Here is a 19883-nt window from a genome sequence, read left to right as displayed (position 1 = left end):
TGCTCAGAGATAGCTTCTTTCTTGATGTGGGCATATCATACTGGATAATCCCATCTCAGCCATTTCTAAGATTCACAATGAATGTCAAAGGTTCTCCAGAGAGATTTTGAGAGTGTCCTTTGCATGCTTCTTCCATGAATGCTTAACTTGTGTACGTTCTCTATAAAAATGTCTTTTAGACATTTAGGTATTCAAACAACATGGCCAGCCCAATGGACTTGTGCTCTCTGAGAGTTTGAATACTTGGCAGTTTGGTTCAAGAAAGGACCTCAACGTCTGGTATTTCATCCTGCCAAACGATATTCAGAATCTTCCTAAGAATTCAGATGGAAGCAATTCAATTTCCTGGCATAATGGAACTGTTCAGGTTTCACAGGCATACAAAAATGATGTCAGCACAACAGCTTTGTGGACTTTTAGTTTGATAAGTAGCTTAATACCTCTTTTCTCCCACATTTTCCTTCAAAACCTCCCAAATACTGAGCTAGTTCTGGCAGTGAGTGTACCACCCTCATTATCAATGTGTACATCCCTGGAAGGCATACTACTAAGATAAGTGAACTTATCCACAGAATTAAAAATGTCTCCCTTTGCTGTAACTAATGGCTTCACCTATGGATAGTGCAGTGCTGGAGAACCTGCTTTCTTAATGCTTATTGTCAGGCCAAAATGAGCACAAATGACAAATAATCAATCCATTTTCTATCATGCTTTCACTCTGTTGGGTGATGAGTATATAAAGATAAAAATGGAAATAACCTTGTCCCCATTGAATTTATATTCTACTGGGGGAATGAAACATATATATCATAAGGAAATTTGAGGAGGGAGGAAACTAATAACTAGGGCACAGTTTCTTAACCTTTATTGGTGTCATGGATCCTTTTGATTGTCAATGTAGTGAAACCTTATGGCCCCTCTTCTTAGGATCATATTTTTAAACAACTGAAGAAAATGCTAAATTTTAATTAATTTTGTTGTTCAATCATTTCTAAGTGATGTCTGACTCTTTATGACTCCATGTTGGGGTTTTCTTAGCAAAGATACTGGACTGGCTTGCCATTTCTTTCTCTAGTTTATTTTTACAAATGAGGGATTAAGACAATCAGTGATTTGTCCAATATGACATAATTAGTAAATGCCTGAGGCCAATTTTGATCTCATGAAAATGAGAATTCCTGATTCCAAGCCCAGTGCTCTATCCATTGCTCCATCTAGCTGCCAAATTTCAATGAGAGGCTAGTGAAAATAAAGATGTTATTTTTTTTCTACTCAAGTTTACAGATCCTTTGAAACCTGTTTGTGGATCCTTTGGGGTCCATACACTTTAACTAGATCAGTCAGAAAAAATTTCATATAAAAGGAGGCACTTAATAAATTATGAGAAGATATACTCCAAAGCATGGGAGGAAGGTTACTTAAAAATTACAGAGAGGGAAGGTAGAATTCTTGTTTTGGGAACATAGAAAGAAGCCAATTTGGCTGGAACAGTGAATGTGAAAAGTAATAAATGAAATGTAAAGAAAAACAGGGTGGAACCAGATTTAAATGTAGGCACTAAGGAGTTACTGAAGGTTCTTGAGTGGGAAAGTGACATAGATAGTATGTCTAGAAGTGGGGTTCATGAGTTTGGTTTTAAGATATAGACTCATAGAATTCTTGTTTTGGGAACAAGAAAGAAGTCAATTTGTCTGAATATATAAAGTATATATATAAAAGTATATATAAAAGATAATAACATGAAATATACAGGACAGGGTGGAGCCAGATTATGAAAGGTTTTAAATGTTGGCGCTAGGGAGTTACTGAAGATTCTTGAGTGGGAAAATGACACAGATGGTATGTGCTAAAAGTGGGGCTCATAAGTTTGAGGGTATGGACTCATAGGGTAGATCTGAACTCTGAACATGAGATAGTAACTGCTTTTTGGGGGACTTAATGAATATGAGTTCAAGTTGGAGGGGGCTACAGCAAAAAATAAAATAATAAAAAAAATTCTTTCCATATACATGTGCAACAGAATTCTTTCTCAATATATAAAATGTTCTATTCTTTAAAACAAAACATTAATTCTGATACTATGTACTTTTCCTAACACAGCAACCATGAAACAACCCCTAAAATGTGGTACATAAAATAAAATTGGTAACATGTAAAACAGTTTTTCTCACTAATAATTTCCTAGAATTCTGGGACCTTTTGTGCTATCTTGTTAAAAAAAAAAACCATTGATTTCACACAACATTCACTTTTCATAATATATGAAATCTATAATACCATAAATATTGTGCAACAAATGAAAATTTTAAAACGAAATGAAAATTTTAAAAATGAAATGAAATGAAAAATGAAAACATTTTTAACCTTGAATCTTACATTCCACTGAGTCAGTTGGTTGGGTGAGCATATTGTATTGTACCCTATATTGCTGTAAACCTTTTTACCTTGGCTGCTCTCTGAAAACCAAATCAAAAGTTTCTGGGACTTTAGATTCTGCGATCAGAATATGCTTGGACTAGCAAGGTCTCAACATTGCTTCTGACACTCTATCTTTCAAGGCTGCTGGATGGCATTGGAGATCATGAAGACCATACCAGCTTGAAATACTTTACTTCTTTTTGTCATTCATTAACACCAAATTTATTGGTTGCATTGGGAGCTAGATGCCAGCCCATTTTACAATTGAGGAAATTGAGGCAGATGGAGATTAAATAATGTTCCCAGAATCACATAGCTATTAAGAATCTGAGGCCATATTTGAACTTAGATATTTCTGACTGGCAAAAAAAATGATCTAACATTTTCTTACTCAGCTGCATCACTAATTTTGCACATTTGGACTTAGAGCTCAAAAGACTATATCCTTCTCCCTCCCCCCACCAATCCTCACACATTGGGAGCAGGATACTAGTTGCTCCACAAATTTGTGTGCATTGCACTTCTTATTTCTTTTTCTTTATTCTACATAGCCTATAAATGTGCACAGTTGCCAATATGAAAGTGAAAATGAGGTTACATGAGGTTACTAATAAAATCATGTAAATGCTTGAAGTCATGAAAAATGTGTGAATGTTGACTACTGACTTTACTTAAAATGTCAAAGTGTTCTAAATAGTAGCCATTTTTATTTTCCCTCTGGCTCTCTGTGGTCTGATGACTTCCTTAAGGTCCAAATCTTCTCCATGCATGGCTTGTGCTCTTCCTTCTATTGACACCTTGTTCTCCAAGAAATATCTCAATGTTCATTCCTCCCTAAAACTGTTTCATCCAGACACTGCTTGACTCAGTCTTACATCACATCAAAGTATTTCAGATCTGAGCACATTTCTTTAAAAGGGAGCAAGGCACAAGCTCCCCATCCCATGAAAAGTGACCCAGCCAGAATATACGTCCAGCCTATCACAGCCTATCAGGTAGGCTTTACCCATTTGTCTCCTGTTCTTCTTGAGATCACCTGGTTTTATGTATGACTTTGAAAACTCTAGGGTTTCTCCCTGTGAAGAAATCAACACTAGAATCATAGCTTCTCACAGGACTGATATTGGTACAAACAACTCCCTCAGTCTAATAAAAAAAAAAACCCAGATAATCCTCAAATATATTCAGTCTTTGGATTTTGCAATACTATGTCATATTTTATCTTTTAATGTTAGATTTACTATCTTGAAACCTGTTGTTTTAAAGCCATTGTTAAAAACTGATTTATTTTCAAAGCATCAACAGAAAACAGAAGATGTTCACTTCATTAGAATGTTTGGCCACACAGCCCTTTTTGTAGGGACTAGAAATTGGAAATTGAATGGATGCCCATCAATTGGAGAATTGCTGAGTAAATTGTGGTATATGAATGTTATGGAATATTATTGTTCTATAAGAAATGACCAGCAGAATGAATACAGAGAGGCTTGGAGAGGCTTATATGAACTCATGCTAAGTGAAATGAGCTGAACCAGGAGGTCATTATACACAGGACAAAAATACTGTATGAGGATATATTCTGATGGAAGTGGATATCTTTGACAATGAGAGGATCTAATTGTTCCACCTGATCAGTAATGAACAGAACCAGCTACACCCAATGAAAGAACACTGGGAAATGAGTATGGACCACAACATAGCATTTATACTCTTTCTATTATTGTTTGCTTGCTTTTTGCTTTTCTTCTCAGGTTATTTTTACTTTCTTTCTAAATCAGATTTTTCTTGTGCAATGAGATAACTATATAAATATGTGTATATATATATATATTGTATTTAGCATATACTTTAGCATATTAATATTAACCAGAAACTGGTCCCAGATTGAGTCTGCCAGGGCAATTCCAACAGAATAAGGGGGTTCAAAGTTAAAGCAGAATCAGCAATCACAGTCCAGTTGGGGTTACAAATAATAAACCAAGCAAGCAGTAAAGACAAAAAAAGGACTGCTGGAAGGGCTTCCATTTCGAACTGATGGGTTAGGAGGGACAGAAATGCCTGTCAGTAGGGGTTCCCATTCTTTCAAGTACTTTTGAGAAAAAATCTACCAGCTTTCCTGGTCCCTTATCTCTTATCCTCTCATTTTGTTTTATTGCAGGAATCATTCAAGGGGGAGTAAAAAGAGCTCCAATTGTCAAATAGCCATCCCACATATAAGTCCTGAAAGTGAATTAAAGTTCCTATACATAACAGACTAGTACAATAGGGATTTTCTATCCTGGAATTTATTCAAAGATTCCTCAAATAATTACATGATCTGAAGGGAACATTGTGTTAAATTAGATAATGCAGATACATATTATAAGCATCCTTTACAGCAACAGTTACCCAAATCTTAACTCAACATTTTCATCCTAAATCCCTGAAATACATTTCAGGGGCCCTCAAACTTTTTAAATAGGGGGCCAATTCACTGTCCCTCAGACTGTTGGAGGGCAGAACTATAGTAAAAACAAAAACTTTGTTTTGTGGGTCTTTAAATAAAGAAACTTCATAGCCCTGGGTGAGGAGGATAAACATCCTCAGCTGCCAAAACTGGCCCACGGGCTGTAGTTTGAGGATCTAGTAATAGAGGATATAGTCAGAACTTGGCATTCATTCATTAACCACCTAAGTTCCCCCTAAATCAATGAGGCTCAAAGTCCATTAGGGGCAAGGGTGACGGTCTAATCTTCTGAAACTGCTTCCTACTGAGAATAGGCACAGAGCTAAATCCTATTCCAGGGAGGGGGATTATGGTATGGTGTGCTGGAAACATCCAACGGGCTGATCTAGGTCCTAGAAGCAGGTCAGTACAGCTGTAACATGACCAAAATTTAGAACAGAAAACAAATCTAACAAATAAAGATTAGAATAATCTGAGATAGAGGGGATAGTTTACAAGGACTGCTACAAAATGTGGAAAGGCCAGTATAGATTGGCCAGCAGCTTCCCATATAAGGAAACAAGTTTGCCATACAGGACACAGCTGTATTCCCAATAAACAAAACAGCAGCTAGGTCTCACAGACAGCTGTGGTAATGGTCCTCTCATTATTTTAGAAACCTTTAAGGACATGAATATCTACAAACACAAATATCTAATAACTGATAGATAACTAGACTAAATACTCATTTGCCTAAGTATTCAGGATATAATGACTACATACATCCAGATTGGAAACAGCAAGGTATGACATAATTGAATTGTATTAATGGTTTTTACTAACTGTTCTGATCATAGAAATCAGCCACAGGAGGAAAAAGCAGGGACATGGCTATAACATAATTTAATTGGTCAATGTTGATTCTTCAGCATATACATGATCCTGTCATACAGGATAAAGTAGTCTTAACTCAGTTTTACTCCAAGTAATTGTCCCAGTAACTTTCAGATGGTGGAGCTTTAAAACTCCCAAATAGTATTTATTACAGGCACAAGAAATTTTACCTCCAATAACAAATCTCATTAATCAAAGCTTCAGATGAGTCCTAAACAGGTATTTACCATAACCTTATATTGATAACAGTAAGAGATTTGTCCCAGAGAGTTCACAGCTTATCTGTTTTATAAGGTCAATATTACACAAATCATTTTGCTTTTAAAATGCCCAATATATAGAAAAATTTTAAATTGCCTATTGTCCATAACAGAAACATATTTAAAGGGACAAAGGTAAAAACTATTATTCTCAGAGTCCCTTTAAATAATGGGCACAACCTCAAGATGATTCAATACAATCAATTAAAACTCATACAAAATATCCTAATTTCATATAAAAGACCCTTTCAGATTTAACATTAATAATTTCTTAATTCTTAAAAAATATCAATCAAATCTTTGGAAATAACCCTATCAAAATATATATCACATTTGTTATCACATTCCTTAAACAAGGAGACCATTATGCACCTAAATATACAAACTTTCAGTAATTAACACCATGTAAAAGTAGGCTGTTCCTTTAAGCAATAAAATGCTCTCTGAAGCAGTGAGTCAGCTGAGCTTGTCTTCACTTCTAAAAAAACAGTCACAAGTCAAGGGGGAGGAAGGTGAGCTAAATTTTCACCTTTGAAGCCAAAAGATCCCTTCCCATTTCTCACTCCCCCATTCTATTTCTCTTTATAATTAACTTTTAGGGTGCCAAATCCCACTCAGGATTTAGCCAACCAGTGTTATTTCCCAAACAAATGGCAAGTTCCTTCCATTACAAGACTTGCCTCTTTCTGTCCAACTTTCTCCCCTTTTTCTTTGACATGCTTTTTCTGCTCTTTTTCCTCCCAATTCCTTCCTTATACTGTCCTTTATCTCCCTTTGCAACAAGTTCCATCTCTTTTTCTTCCTGCCTATACTATTCTTCTCTCTTTCTCTCCAACAACCTATCAAATCAATAATCTTGAATTTTTTTTAGGTTACAATATTATAATAATCCCTACTTAATTATCAATGTCATAATTTTCAACAAATGATAGCCAAATAAACATAATGAAACTCATCACAAAATGGATAGGAATCTCATGTAATTTACATCATTTCAAATCTTAACATACACACCCACTAAAATTATTTAAACAAAATCAATATTTTTCCCTGTGATATTCTGACCAGATATTTCATTCCAACTGCCAATTGTTTCTGCAAATCAATCTTTCTTATCCCATTTATGTAAAAGCACCTCTTTTCTCCTTTCCTTACTTTTCTTTTCCTTCTAAACTTTTAAGATTCACAATACAGTTAACTGCTAAATAACTTCATAAAGCTCATACACATGTTCAAAAGAGCTGACAAAATTTTAAAGCATAACTTATAATGTTTACAAATTACCTAATATATGTTTTAGAAGATAAAGTACTTCATCTAATTAGGGTGTGTGTGACCTCTTCTGTTAAGTTATCAGGACTTTGTTTTAACAAGCTATTCTTAAACTTAATAAAATCAAATACAGCCTTAAAAAATTTTGTCTTTCAGTAGTAATGGTTCAATATTCAAACAAATTCCTAAAATGTTATACCCAGAATAAACAGATTTAGCATACACAAGGCATAGCATTATCTCCCACAATTTCCAAAACACAGTACCACTTTAAAAACTAAATCCCCCAAATTCAATAGGCCAATAAGCCAAAAGCATATGGCTTTTTTCCACTTAAATAAGTTCCCCTAAATTCCAATCAATTGTTGCAGACAAACTGAATTACCATTTGGTTTTATACACACACACACACACACACACACACACACACACACACACACTTTTTTTAAACTGGCTCTCAGAAGTTTGACTAGATAAGATTTTTTTTTTCTGCCAAAGTTTTTTTCCCCAAAGCAATTAACATCAGCTTTTTTTTTTCTTTCTCTTACCTCCTCTCAGGCAGAGCTGAAATTGGAATCAGACAAGATTTTATTGTCCTCCTTTTTTCTTTAGCAAGCTTTTCGAAAAACTTTTTCTGCCAGGTTTTAAAAGCAGCCAAGCTTTTCTTTGTTCTTCTTCTTTTTTTTTTTTTTCAAATTAATGTAGACAGGTTACAATTAAGTCCAATAAAAAGTTAAAAACCACAAGCATTTTTTTTTATGCTAAGCACCTTTGTAGCGCTGAAATAACCAATTGCCCAACTTCTTAATCATTGTTCTTAAAACTTAACAGAACTTCTTAAATCAACACAACAGATAGACAAATCACAAGCACAGACCACACAGACACAACATTTAACATGTACAAGATAGGGGTAAACTCCTGATATCTCAGGAGTGTCTTGAGGGGAGTTTTCAGGTTGATTATCTCTCCCTCACTGAACCCAAATTGAGCTTTAAATAGATTTCAAAATTCCAGTTTGGTGCATTCTCTGCCTTTACAGAGAGTACCTAGATGTAAAAAAATTACCCAGCACCCAGATTTGTGCCTGGAGGCACTCAGACCAGTAGGGGTTTTAAACCCACTGAGAGTTGTGCACTAAAGCACCCAAATTTGTGTTGGAAGGCACCCAGCCCAGATTGTGCCACAAGCCCCTTTGGCACTTCATCATCTCAACTTATCCTGGGAATCCAGATTTGCTAGCAGTCAGACCAGACAGAACACTTACCCTGCAGGGGTTTCACACCAGTTACTCCACTGTGGCTGAAATAGAGATGTCTGTGGTAAATTCTTGCTGTGGTTGGAACTGCTCTCTCCATGGGATTCTGGAAGGGCTTCCCTAAAAAGAGTCCAGGTCCAGATGGCACAAGGCTCCCAACAGAAACCTGTTCGCTAATCTCTAATTTTGCTCTCAGATCTCATATCTCCATGGGGCCTCCAGAAATATAATGCTGGGGAAACTGAGGCAAGACGGACATTAGGGTTTTTAATATTTTAATAGTGGAGAATTTGGACTAGCCATAGCTAGCCAGCTTGTATGGGACTCTTGTCTCAAAGCATCCAGCAACCAGCCAGTAATTCCAGAGACTTTTATAGGATTCCAGCTATCAGGGAAACAAAAGCAAGGGGTGGGTGGGTGCAGAGCACTGGTAGAATGAAAATTCCAAGAGGAACCATAACTTTTGAATTCTGACAGGTTGGGGGTCAATAAGGGGGTTGAGCAGGAGACAGGAAGTCTGAGACCAGGAGATACCTAAGCATTTGAGATAAGCCATTTGAAGTTTTATGACTCTTTGGAATGTGACAGTGGCCAGAGGCCCCTATTCTCTCAGTCCCAATGGGACAAGGAAGGGAGGGTTGCCACTAGGGAAATTGAGGCAGAACAATTCAGGGAAACTGAGGTATTTCAGATCTATATCTGGTCACTGTATCCAGATAAGATAAAGTGAGACTGATGATTTTGCACAGCCCTGCCTCACTGCAATCCAATTCACTTGCAAGTCATGGCATCACTTCCCTGAGTTATGTCCTCTTAAATAAATGAAGTATTTTATTCTTTAGTTATTTCATCAAATATCTTTTCTCCCTGATAAAGCAGGGTGCATGGACTCAGTCATCTGGCCGATTATCAGGGTAACTAGCAGAAGTGGAGGCAGAGGGAGAAGGGAGAAGTCATTGTGGCCACAAATATACGTGAATAATATAATTTACTAAGACTGACACCACTTTGATCTGTGAATAGAGTTGATAGAGTTATGGAGCCTGGAGCTAATCACTTAAAAATAATTGTGAAAAAGACTATGCCAGAGGTTAAAGTTTATACAATCTTCCATGAACATTATGTTCCTGAACCTTAACCATCCTCCGTGTTCTCTGATCCTGACCTACTTAAAACTCCTATTGAGTCATCCTAAATTAAAACACATTTGTTCAATAAACAAGTAGATTGATTTGGAAATTACTGTTCTAAAGCACCTGAAGGATTTTTTACATTGAACTGAGCAATCCATTATACTCAGTGTCATCAACAAGGTTTGTGAGGAGAAATTAGATCCCAGAAAATTTGAACAAGAGGATCAATGATTTACCTTGGAAAGCTAAGTTTGGGGAATACTTTCAGTAGTCTCTGAGGAAGAAGAAGCGATCCTAGAATCATTGATTTAGACTTTCAAGAGAGCTTAGAATCCATGTAATTCAATCCCCTCATTTTATGAATGAGTTTAGAAGCTTGGAGCATGTGTTCAAGGTCATTCACTGTCAGAGCAAAGACTCAAAACCAGGCTTTCTAATGCCAAATCTAAGATACTTTTCACTGCACTGTAGGATAGGAAGATCTAAAAAATGTCATATTCCAAGGATTTCACAGATGATTCAGCGAGATGGAATTTTTGGTTTGATTAATGTCTATTTTTTTTAAATCCATGTATGGAATTTCTGGCATGGAAACTTCCTTCACTGATACAACAACCTAAGTTTTCTTGGGTTCAAGATAAGCCTTCTATCTACTATTACTATTGTTGTTCTGTCATCATGTTCAAGTCTCTGAGACCTTGTAAACCATAGCATGACTAAAATACAGTCCATGGGGTTTTCTTGACAAAGATACTGGAGTGATTTGCCATTTCCTTCTCCATGGATTAAGGTAAACAGTAGTTAAATAGCTTTCCCCAGGTCACACAGCTAGTAAGTGTCTGAGGCTGGATTTGAACTCAGATTTTCCTGACTCTAGGCCCAGTGCTCTATCTATCTACTAAGCCAACTAACTGCCTCCTCTATCTGCTATTTGCTTCTCTGAGAAATAAGTTATTTTTGATACAAGCAAAAATGGCACATTATTAGAAAGAATTCCTTAATCTAAGCTCTATGTAGGCCTTGCCTAAGGTTGTCAGAAAAATTTATCAAGCCATAATTGCATAAACAGGAATTACTTTGGTTCCAACTGCCTTAGAGCCAGATTTGATATAATTCATTCCTCCTCTAAGTATTTCGAGTTGTTCTTTACCCTTAGGGAGTTGAGGGACAGCCAATCTTTCTGCCACTGGTTCTAGCTCCTACCAAAGTTCCTGTACTCTAGTTCCACTTAGCCAATTAACAATCACTTGCACTTACAAAGGAATGCTTATACCCAAAATATGGCAAGAATAAACATATAACCATGCTCTGTACCTATCCAGGGGAGGGCAACAGGGAAATTCCTTTATGTACTTACCTCAGTCTCTGAGTTCCCATATAACTCAGGTCCATTGAGTTCCTCATCCAAAGCTCTCATCCAAAGTCCTTGGCTTTTCCAGGGTTCCTTGTGGGGCTGCTTACAACATCTGGTCTGGAATTTGTACTCCAATGTTGCCAGGTCTGTGAATTCTACTGCCTGCACTTAAATCTAAAAAGAACAAACCAAATAGACCAGAAAATAACTCTAAGCCCATTTCTTGGGGCCACAGGGCCTAAAAGGGAACAATGGAAGAGGTGGCCAGGGGAGGGGAAGGTAGGGCTTCCTTTCACCCAGATTCAGTTCATGGTTCCCATGCTATGAATAAACAGAACCTTCACCCACTCTGGACATGATGGAAAAGAAAATGTGTCCCTGCCCAGTCATTTTTAAAAAATATATATATTTATTTATTTTCATATACATTGCTTCATGAATCATGTTGGGAGAGAAAAATTAGAACAAAAGGGAAAAATCATGAGAGAGAAAAAAACAACAGAAAAAAGAAGTGAACATAGCATGTGTTGATTACATTCAATCTCCTTAGTTCTTTTTCTGGCTACAGATGCCATTTTCTGTCCAATATTTATTGGGATTGCTTTGGAGCACTGAACCACTGAGAAAAACTGGGTCTTTTATAGTTGATCACTGCACATTCTTGCTGTTATTTTGTACAATGTATGTCTACTTCTGCTTGTTCACTCAGCATCAGTTCGTGTAAAATTTTTCAGGCCTTTTTAAAATCAGCTTGTCCATCATTTATAGAACAATGATATTCCATTACCTTCATATACCACAGCTTATTCAGCCACTACCCAATTTTTGAGCATCTACTTATTTTCTAATTCTTTGCTACCACAAAAAGAGCTGCTACAAACATTTTTGTACATGTGGGCCCTTTTCCCTCTTTTATGATTTCCTTGGGATACAGACCCATTAGTCTGCTCCATCATTTTTAAAGGTGCACCCTGTTCCTATTTTGCAGAATATCAAGAGGGTACTTCTATCCATGTGGTAGGGCAAGGAAGATCTTTTCCTGGAAGATAATTTCTGATCTCTCCCACATGGAGCCTCCATGTTAAGTAATCTGGGATATATAAAACCCAGTTATGTTTGCAAATACAGCAACTGTCTCCACTTGAGAAAATTCTGCTCCCTATTCTGGGGTATATTGATTAGTCTCCTTCAGGCTTCCTTCACTAAAAGGAATAAACTCAGCATCCCTTTAATTAGCCTAATCAGCCCCGTTTACTTTCAGGACCTTCATAAAGTATGCTTGCCTCTGACATTTGCCCCAGACCTTGGAACCCTGTAGAAAAGTGATAGGGACAGTAAAACTGTCAGAAAAAGCCAAAACAAAACACAAACCTAGCAACAATCCCTACATACATACATACACACACACACACACACACACACACACCAGGGACATAGCTTTACACTTTACAGAAGGATTCCTGGGGTATAGTTGCTGTAAGCTGGAGGTCCACTCAGAGAAATATTGTTTTGAGGGGCTAAAGAGTGAGGAAATAGATGGACAACGATGCACGCACAGGTCATAGTTGGGTATCTATAGGTCTAAGTGTATGTGTATGAAAGTATGTACTTATGCAATGGATGTGAATGTCATGTATATCTGCGTACTGTGTATAAATGTCAGTCAGTCAACTGACATTTATTAAGTGCCTGCTGTATGCTAGGCACTATGCTCTATATCAGGTAGGCAGTGAGAACATAAAGACAACATCCTCAAGGTGCTTACCTTCTATGTCTGTGTCAATGTTTGCCTGCTCTTTCTCTCTCTGCCAAAATGCTTATGGAGTTAAGGCAAGTGGACATGAGCAGAGGGTTTTAAGAGATAGAAATAATACTTTCCTGCCTGATATTTTCCTTGACAGCAGAATTCAGTTCAACATTCATTAAGTATTTATTCTATTCAAGATAAAAAACTGCCTTTGGTACAGAGGAGAGAAGGCTGGCCTTTGACTCAAAGGATGACTCAGAAAGTCTAAATGAGGCATGGGATACAGAACGGCTTTCATTTTACTTCATAGAAAACTCACAGGTCCCCACAAAATACTCAAATGGCCCATTGACTCCATCCATCAGAACCAAACTTGTTAAATTGTTTTAGAATACTACTATGACATTCCAATTGCATCCCTTTTTCTCATAGAATCTTACAGAAATTTCTCTATTTACCTAATTATTAATGGACCTGATTCTCCTCTTTGGGGAAAAAGTCTGATTTTTTCCCACCTTCAGTTATTTCACTGAATCAGAGTTGAAAGACATCTCAGACATTATCTTGTACAGAATACTTCTGATCCTAATCTTGAAATAGCTGTCATCTCAATCAACAGCAAAGTTCAGCATATAATTTTTGGCTTTGACAATGTTCTGGCTTCAACCTTCATCATTTCTATCAAGGTCAAAGTCTCAGTCCTCTCAGTCTCACTTGATGATATTATCTTCTGTTTCTCCTCCCCCTTGAGGCTTCCCAGAATTGGAATCTGTCATTCTAGGCAATTTGCCTGTAATTCAGAGCTGAGGCATTTTGGATTCTCTGCTAGGAAATGTTAGGAAAAAAATGTCTGACATATATGCTTTCCCTCCTCCTCCTCCTCCCCTTTTGCTCCTTATCCACACCTTTTGGCTCAGATCCAAAAGATTGGTTGTATTGCTTATGAAAAATTGTGGAAATGCCAGTGAAGAAAAGATGTTGAAAACATGAAACATAGTGATGGGAGAAAAGACATGATAATAGACTTCAACTACATGAAGATATATCATATAGGAAAAGGATTCCATTTGATCTTTTTAAAAAAAATCTCAAATATCTGAGCCAACCATTCTGGAGAGTAATTTGGAATTATACCCAGAGATTTATAGAACTGTTCATAAACCTTTGATCCATCAGTACCACTACTGATTCTCTATCCCAAAAAGATCACTAAAAAAGGGAAAAGGACTCATCTGTATAAAGATGTTTATAGCAGCTCTCTTTATGGTGGCAAAGAATTAGAAATTGATGAGATGCCCATTAAGCAAGTTGTAGTTTATGTATGTAATGGAATACTAATGTTTTATAAGGATGAGAGGCAAATTTCAGAAAAACCTGGAAAGACTTACATGAATTGATGCTAGGCAAAGTGAGCAGAACCAGGAGAACATTGTTTACAGTGATAGCAAAATTATGTGATGATCAATTATGATGGACTTAGCTCTTCTCAACAATATAGTGATCCAAGACAATTCTAGTAGACTTGGGATGGAGAATCTACATGCAGAGAATGAACTTTGTAAACTGAATGCAGATTGAAGCACACTATTCTCATCTTTTTTTGTTCATTTGTTTTCTTTTTTCTTTCTCATGATTTTTCCCTTTTATTCTGATTTTTCTTTTACAACATGACTATTTTGGAAATGTATTTAATATGATTGTATAATTATATCAAAATCTTATAAAAATGAATGTTGTACACTATATTCACATGCAACTGGAAAAATATTATTAAGTAAAAAAAAACTAATCACAGATATGCAAATTTATTCCCCCAACATATGGGAAGCATAATCCTCATCAGGAAGGGAAGGAGTTAGGGTTTATCGTTTAGCTCAGTTTCCACAAAGAACAGTCCCAGTTCCAAGTCCAAACCTCACCCTCAAGTCCTAGACTTGAACCTGGTTTTAGGGACTTCGTGTTGAGATGACTGACTGCTGAACCATGGCACTTGAAATCCTGGTAACAAATCTCTGTGGTTCCAACTCCCAGCACCTGAAGGTGGGGAGAACAAGACAGAAAGCAAACAAATCCCTTCTTCCCACCTCCCTTTCTATCAGGCCAGGACCATTTCTTGGAACCAGGGTAAAAGAACAAGGAAATAGCACCTGTAAAGTTCATGGCATCCAGTCTATGAATGAACTGTGATTTTCAACCTCTGGACCTGGCCAAATGTGAATGACCAGCTCAATATTGCCAGTTTCCACCCCCCCGCAAATAATTTCATATTCTTTTATTGATGTGTCACAAGCAAGTAACTTATTAACAGAGATATGTGAATTAAATGGGAGAGTACTTGATTAAGTCACTATTGATGATAAGCTCACAGACCCTTAAGAATTTTATCTGAGATAGTCTTTGATTAATGACATAAAGCAGACTTTCTTAATGAATCAATTTTTTTGCAATCTTATTTTACATAACCAAGATTTATGATATAAACTAAGAAAGAGGGGTGAATCATGTGATTTTATGAGATTCTAGCATAAAAACTTGATAATATCACGTTTATTCATATACCAGGATAAGAAACCTTTATTTCATTTTAATTATTAAACAGACAAAGGTACTAAATCTATACCTGTGGGACACCCACATAAATATATCAAGTTTCAACTGTCTTCAACTACCCAATTGTAAAAATAATTATATCACTTTAGAAATCTCAGGGACATCCAAGGAATCCCAATAGACTTTGGAAAGGAAAATGCCACTTGTATCCAGAAAAAGAACTATGGAGATTGAATATAAATCAATACATGCTATGTTTATTTCCCTTTTCTGCTTTTTTTCCTTCTCCCATGGTTTTTCCCTTTTGTTCTGATTTTTTTCTTCTAACATGATTCATAAAGCAATGTGTTTTAAAAATAAATGAATTTTTAAAATCTCAGGGATAATGCTGGGGAAACACATTCACAGTTTCTATTTACAATATTATATTATGTAAAGATATATGATATACAATATTTTATAAAGATGAAGCATGATATAGTGGAAATAGTGCTGATCATGACGTTATCAGAATATGACATAGTTCAAATTCTTATAAAATTTTTTTCTCCTCAATTCTACATAAATACATATTTTTTGGCATTTGACCTTTTAAAAGAATTTTGAGTTCCAAATTCTCTTCTTCCTTCCTTCCCTTCCCTTCTCTTTAAGAAGGCAAGCAATTTGATATAGATTACACATGTAAAGTCACCTAAAACATTTTCATAATGAGGCATGTTGCAAAAGAAAGCACGGACTAACACCAATCAAGAATATAACTTAAAAAATGTGTTCCAATCTGCAATCAGACTCCTATCAGTTCTTTTTCTAGAGATAACATTTTTTCATCATAAGTCCTTCAGATTTGTATCTATTTATTGTATTGTTTAGAATAGCTAAATCATTCAGTTGATCATCATACAATATTGCTGTTACTGTGTACAATATTTTCTTAGTTCAGTTCATTTTACTTTGCATAAGTTCATTTAAGTCTTTCCAGGTTTTTCTGAAAGTATCCTGCTTATCATTTCTTTCTTTTTTTTTTTTTTTTGGCTGAGGCAATTGGGGTTAAGTGTGACTTAGTGTGTTCACACAGTTAGGAAGTGTTAAGTGTGTCTGAGGTCAGATTTGAACTCCGGTCATCTTGACTTCAGAGCTAGTGCTCTATCCACTGCACCATCTAGCTGCCCTCCTGCTTATCATTTCTTATAACACAATAGTACTCCATCACAATCATATTCTTATATAGTCATTCTCCAATTGATGGACATCCCCTCAATGTCCATTTCTTTGCCACCACAAAAAGAGCTGCTATAAAATTTTTTTGTATATATAGATTCTTTTCCTTTTTAAAAAAAAAATCTTTTTGAGTAGTATTGATGGGTCAAAGAGTATATGCAGCTTTATAGCTCTTTAGACATTGTTCCAAATAGCTCTACAGAATAGTTGGATGAGTTTACAACTTCACCAATGGTGCATTAGAGTTCCTGTACTCTCATCAGTTTAAAAGAAGAAGGCAGTCAATCAAAGGAGGCTATATCTAGTTACATAGTAGGGATTGTAAAGGCCTCCATATTAAGGAACCAGGACCTTGTATAAAGGTCCCTCATGGGCACCTCTACATTAGGAGAACTGGACAAGCTCAGACCAGTCTAAGTTACCTATTTTCCCATTTGAAATTAGTTGTCCCAGGCAAATATGCTGTACTTAAAAAAAAACAATCTTTATTCCAAATTCAGTTCAATTTTCTGTAATCTCTGGGGAGGCATAAGCAATGCCCATTTACTTGCTTCCCTAGTGCCAAACAGAAAAGTCTTAAAACAGCCAATATAATATCTTATGCAATTTCATATATACAAATGAAAATCACAATTACCTCCAAGTATTAAGTTTTGGTAAATTCACAGAACAAGGAACATTTCATAGAGTTCCCCAAGTAAGACAACAAAATAAGGATTTTATAAGATTTACCAAATATCTCTGCCTGTGTAGTTTTATAGGATCTTTCTCAACTTCTCAGCAAAAAAAAGAACAAAAACAAAGAAAAATGTCTTCTGCTTTGAGCAGAAACCTGGTCTACAATGAACTTTTCAAACCATACGGAGCTTTCTTTGCAGGAATTTGGGACCTGGGGCCAATTTGGTATTGCCTCTTTCTCAAATGAGGCAAATGACTTAGGTAGAAATTCTTTCAATAAGTCCCTCAGTATCTAAAGCTATTTAACTGGGATCTACAAAAACAGTGTTTCTTTTTACAGAGAACAACAAAACACAAAGTGTGCCTTTCGTAGATGGAGGTCTCTGTAGCATGGGGCATAGAGGACTAAACAATTTCCTTCAGGAATCTTATTCCAAAGGTTACCCCAAATTCCTTTGGATTCTTGTTCCTGCCAGAGTAAGCCAAATGGAATTGCAAGCTCACCTTTAGGACAAGAAGACAAGTAGGTTTAGTTAGAGAAAAAGCAAAAAATTAGAATTACTTGTGGTTTTTTATACATATAGGTTCTTTTCCTTTTAAAAAAAAAATCTCTTTGAGTAGTATTGCTGGGTCAAAGAGTAAACACAGTTTTATAGCCCTTTAGACCTTCCAAATTGCTCTACAGAATGGCTGGATGAGTTCACAATTCCACTGATAGTACATTAGTGTTTCAGTAATCTCATCAGTTTTAAAGAAGAAGGCAGTCAATCAAAAGAGGTCATATCCACTTACATAGTAGGGGATGTAAAGACCTTCATGTTAAGCAACTTGGACATGGTACAAAAGTCCCTTATGGGATTGCCCAGACATTCTCACCATAAGAAATTATAGGCCATTGTGCTTTCACAAAAAGCAAACAATCTAGGTCTGCTTAAATAAAAAATGAAAAATAAGAGTATTTCTACTAGATAGAAGCAATCTATTGATTCCAGGTTTCTCACATTAAACTTAACATTAGTACTTATACAGAACATGATAAAACAGAACTTATTAGTAAATCAAATCTTATAAAGAATTCAATAGCACCAAAAGTATCCATTTTTAAACAATCGAGCAACTTTTGCTAAATTATATCAATGGAACTGATTTGTAAGGAAATACTAATCAGAAAAAAATCAACTGTACATTTGTAGTCTATTTTTTTGCTCCATTTTTTGCAATATAGAGCATCTCAAAATAAAAAAGGCACAGTTCTCCCCATACATCTTTAAGAGTTCCCTACAAAGCAAAGGGCCCAATTTTATTCTGGGCAAAGCATCACAGATAATGCGAGTTACCATGTTCCTCATTGTCTAAGGATTAAATGCTTTTTGCATTTTCAAAGCTCCAGCCCCTAACATCTCCAGGCCCATTTTTCAGACCTGGAGTAAAAGAGAGGGAGCAGGGAAAGCTACCCCTTATAATTATAATTCACTTCATGGTATCCATACTGTGGATGAACTGTGAGCTTAACCCTCTGGATGTAGCAGATAAATATGGTTTAAAAACAATTGGAAAAGAAAAAAAAAGCAACCAACTCTAACCAGGTTTAAAGACAAAGGCAGTCATTCAGAGTTGGATATACCCATCTTGTTCTTTCTTCATTTTCAAAAAGAACCAATGACATTAGGTTGACATCACATATGAATGGGATTTAAGTGAGGCAAGTCATCAACCTCATTCTCTCTTCCAGAATCATGTCCAGTGATGGCCTAGGATGCAGTGGATGACTGTGCATTGTCTAACCAAGCTCTGTGTGTTTCACAGTTTCCAATTGGTTCCATGATTATTGGAACAAATTGTTCTCATCCACCCATTCCACTGGGGGAAGTCTTCACTTGCTGGGAGCAGACATTCCTTACCTCACCCTATGTAGTAAGGGATATAGCGGTCTCTATGTTAGGATGAAGGACAGACTCCTCTCTTCCCTAAAGCAGAAGTTCTTTACCTGGGTTCACAAGATCGATTTCAAGGGCATCCTTGAATTTGGATGTTGGGGGAAAATTACATATTTATTTTCATTATCGCAAACTGAAATATTTCCCTCAAATACTGAGAAGGGTTTTGCCAGACTGACCAAAAAGGTCAAGGACACAAAAAATAACCTTTGTGTTGTAAAGTTTCTTTTTCAAATGCAGTGTAATGATCTTCAGAGAGATGACCAGATTTAAGAAATGTACACTATTCAGCTGTTATTTTCATTTTTTTTTTTTTTTTAGGATTCTCCGCATTAGAACATGGACTGATTGATTCTCAGCAATATCCTACTCCCATCACCACCCAAGAGGCTTCTGGGCCATCTCCCCATTGCTCTCAGTCAGTGGGTACCCAGAGAATACAAATTTATTTTTACAGAAACCTCTATAATAAAGTTACTCTGGCAAATCCATACTGAAGACAGTAACAGAGAAAAATCAAACTTTTCTAAACTGTTAAACTAAATGTAAAGGGGCTCATTCTGCATTAAGACATAGTGTTAGAAAAGTAAGAGGTAATGGTCATCCCATTATAATCTACACTTAGCAGATCTTCTTTAAAACATTTCCTTAGGGTCCTGTGTTCCATTCCATTTTTAAAAAGACCTTGGCCAGTTCCTGAGAACCCATAGAAGAGCAAGCAGAAGGATGAAACTATGCC

At 36.3% G+C, this 19883-nt stretch overlaps 1 pseudogene; it reads right to left on the bottom strand.

The window, feature by feature from the left end:
• LOC127538691 (actin, cytoplasmic 1-like) overlaps positions 1 to 9592 on the bottom strand; it is a 45409-nt pseudogene extending 35817 nt beyond the window's left edge.
• Positions 9593 to 19883: the final 10291 nt, after the last annotated feature.

Source organism: Antechinus flavipes, chromosome 5 (assembly GCF_016432865.1).
Source record: "Antechinus flavipes isolate AdamAnt ecotype Samford, QLD, Australia chromosome 5, AdamAnt_v2, whole genome shotgun sequence".
NCBI lineage: Eukaryota > Metazoa > Chordata > Mammalia > Dasyuromorphia > Dasyuridae > Antechinus > Antechinus flavipes.
This window is presented reverse-complemented; position numbering and strand designations above follow the sequence as displayed.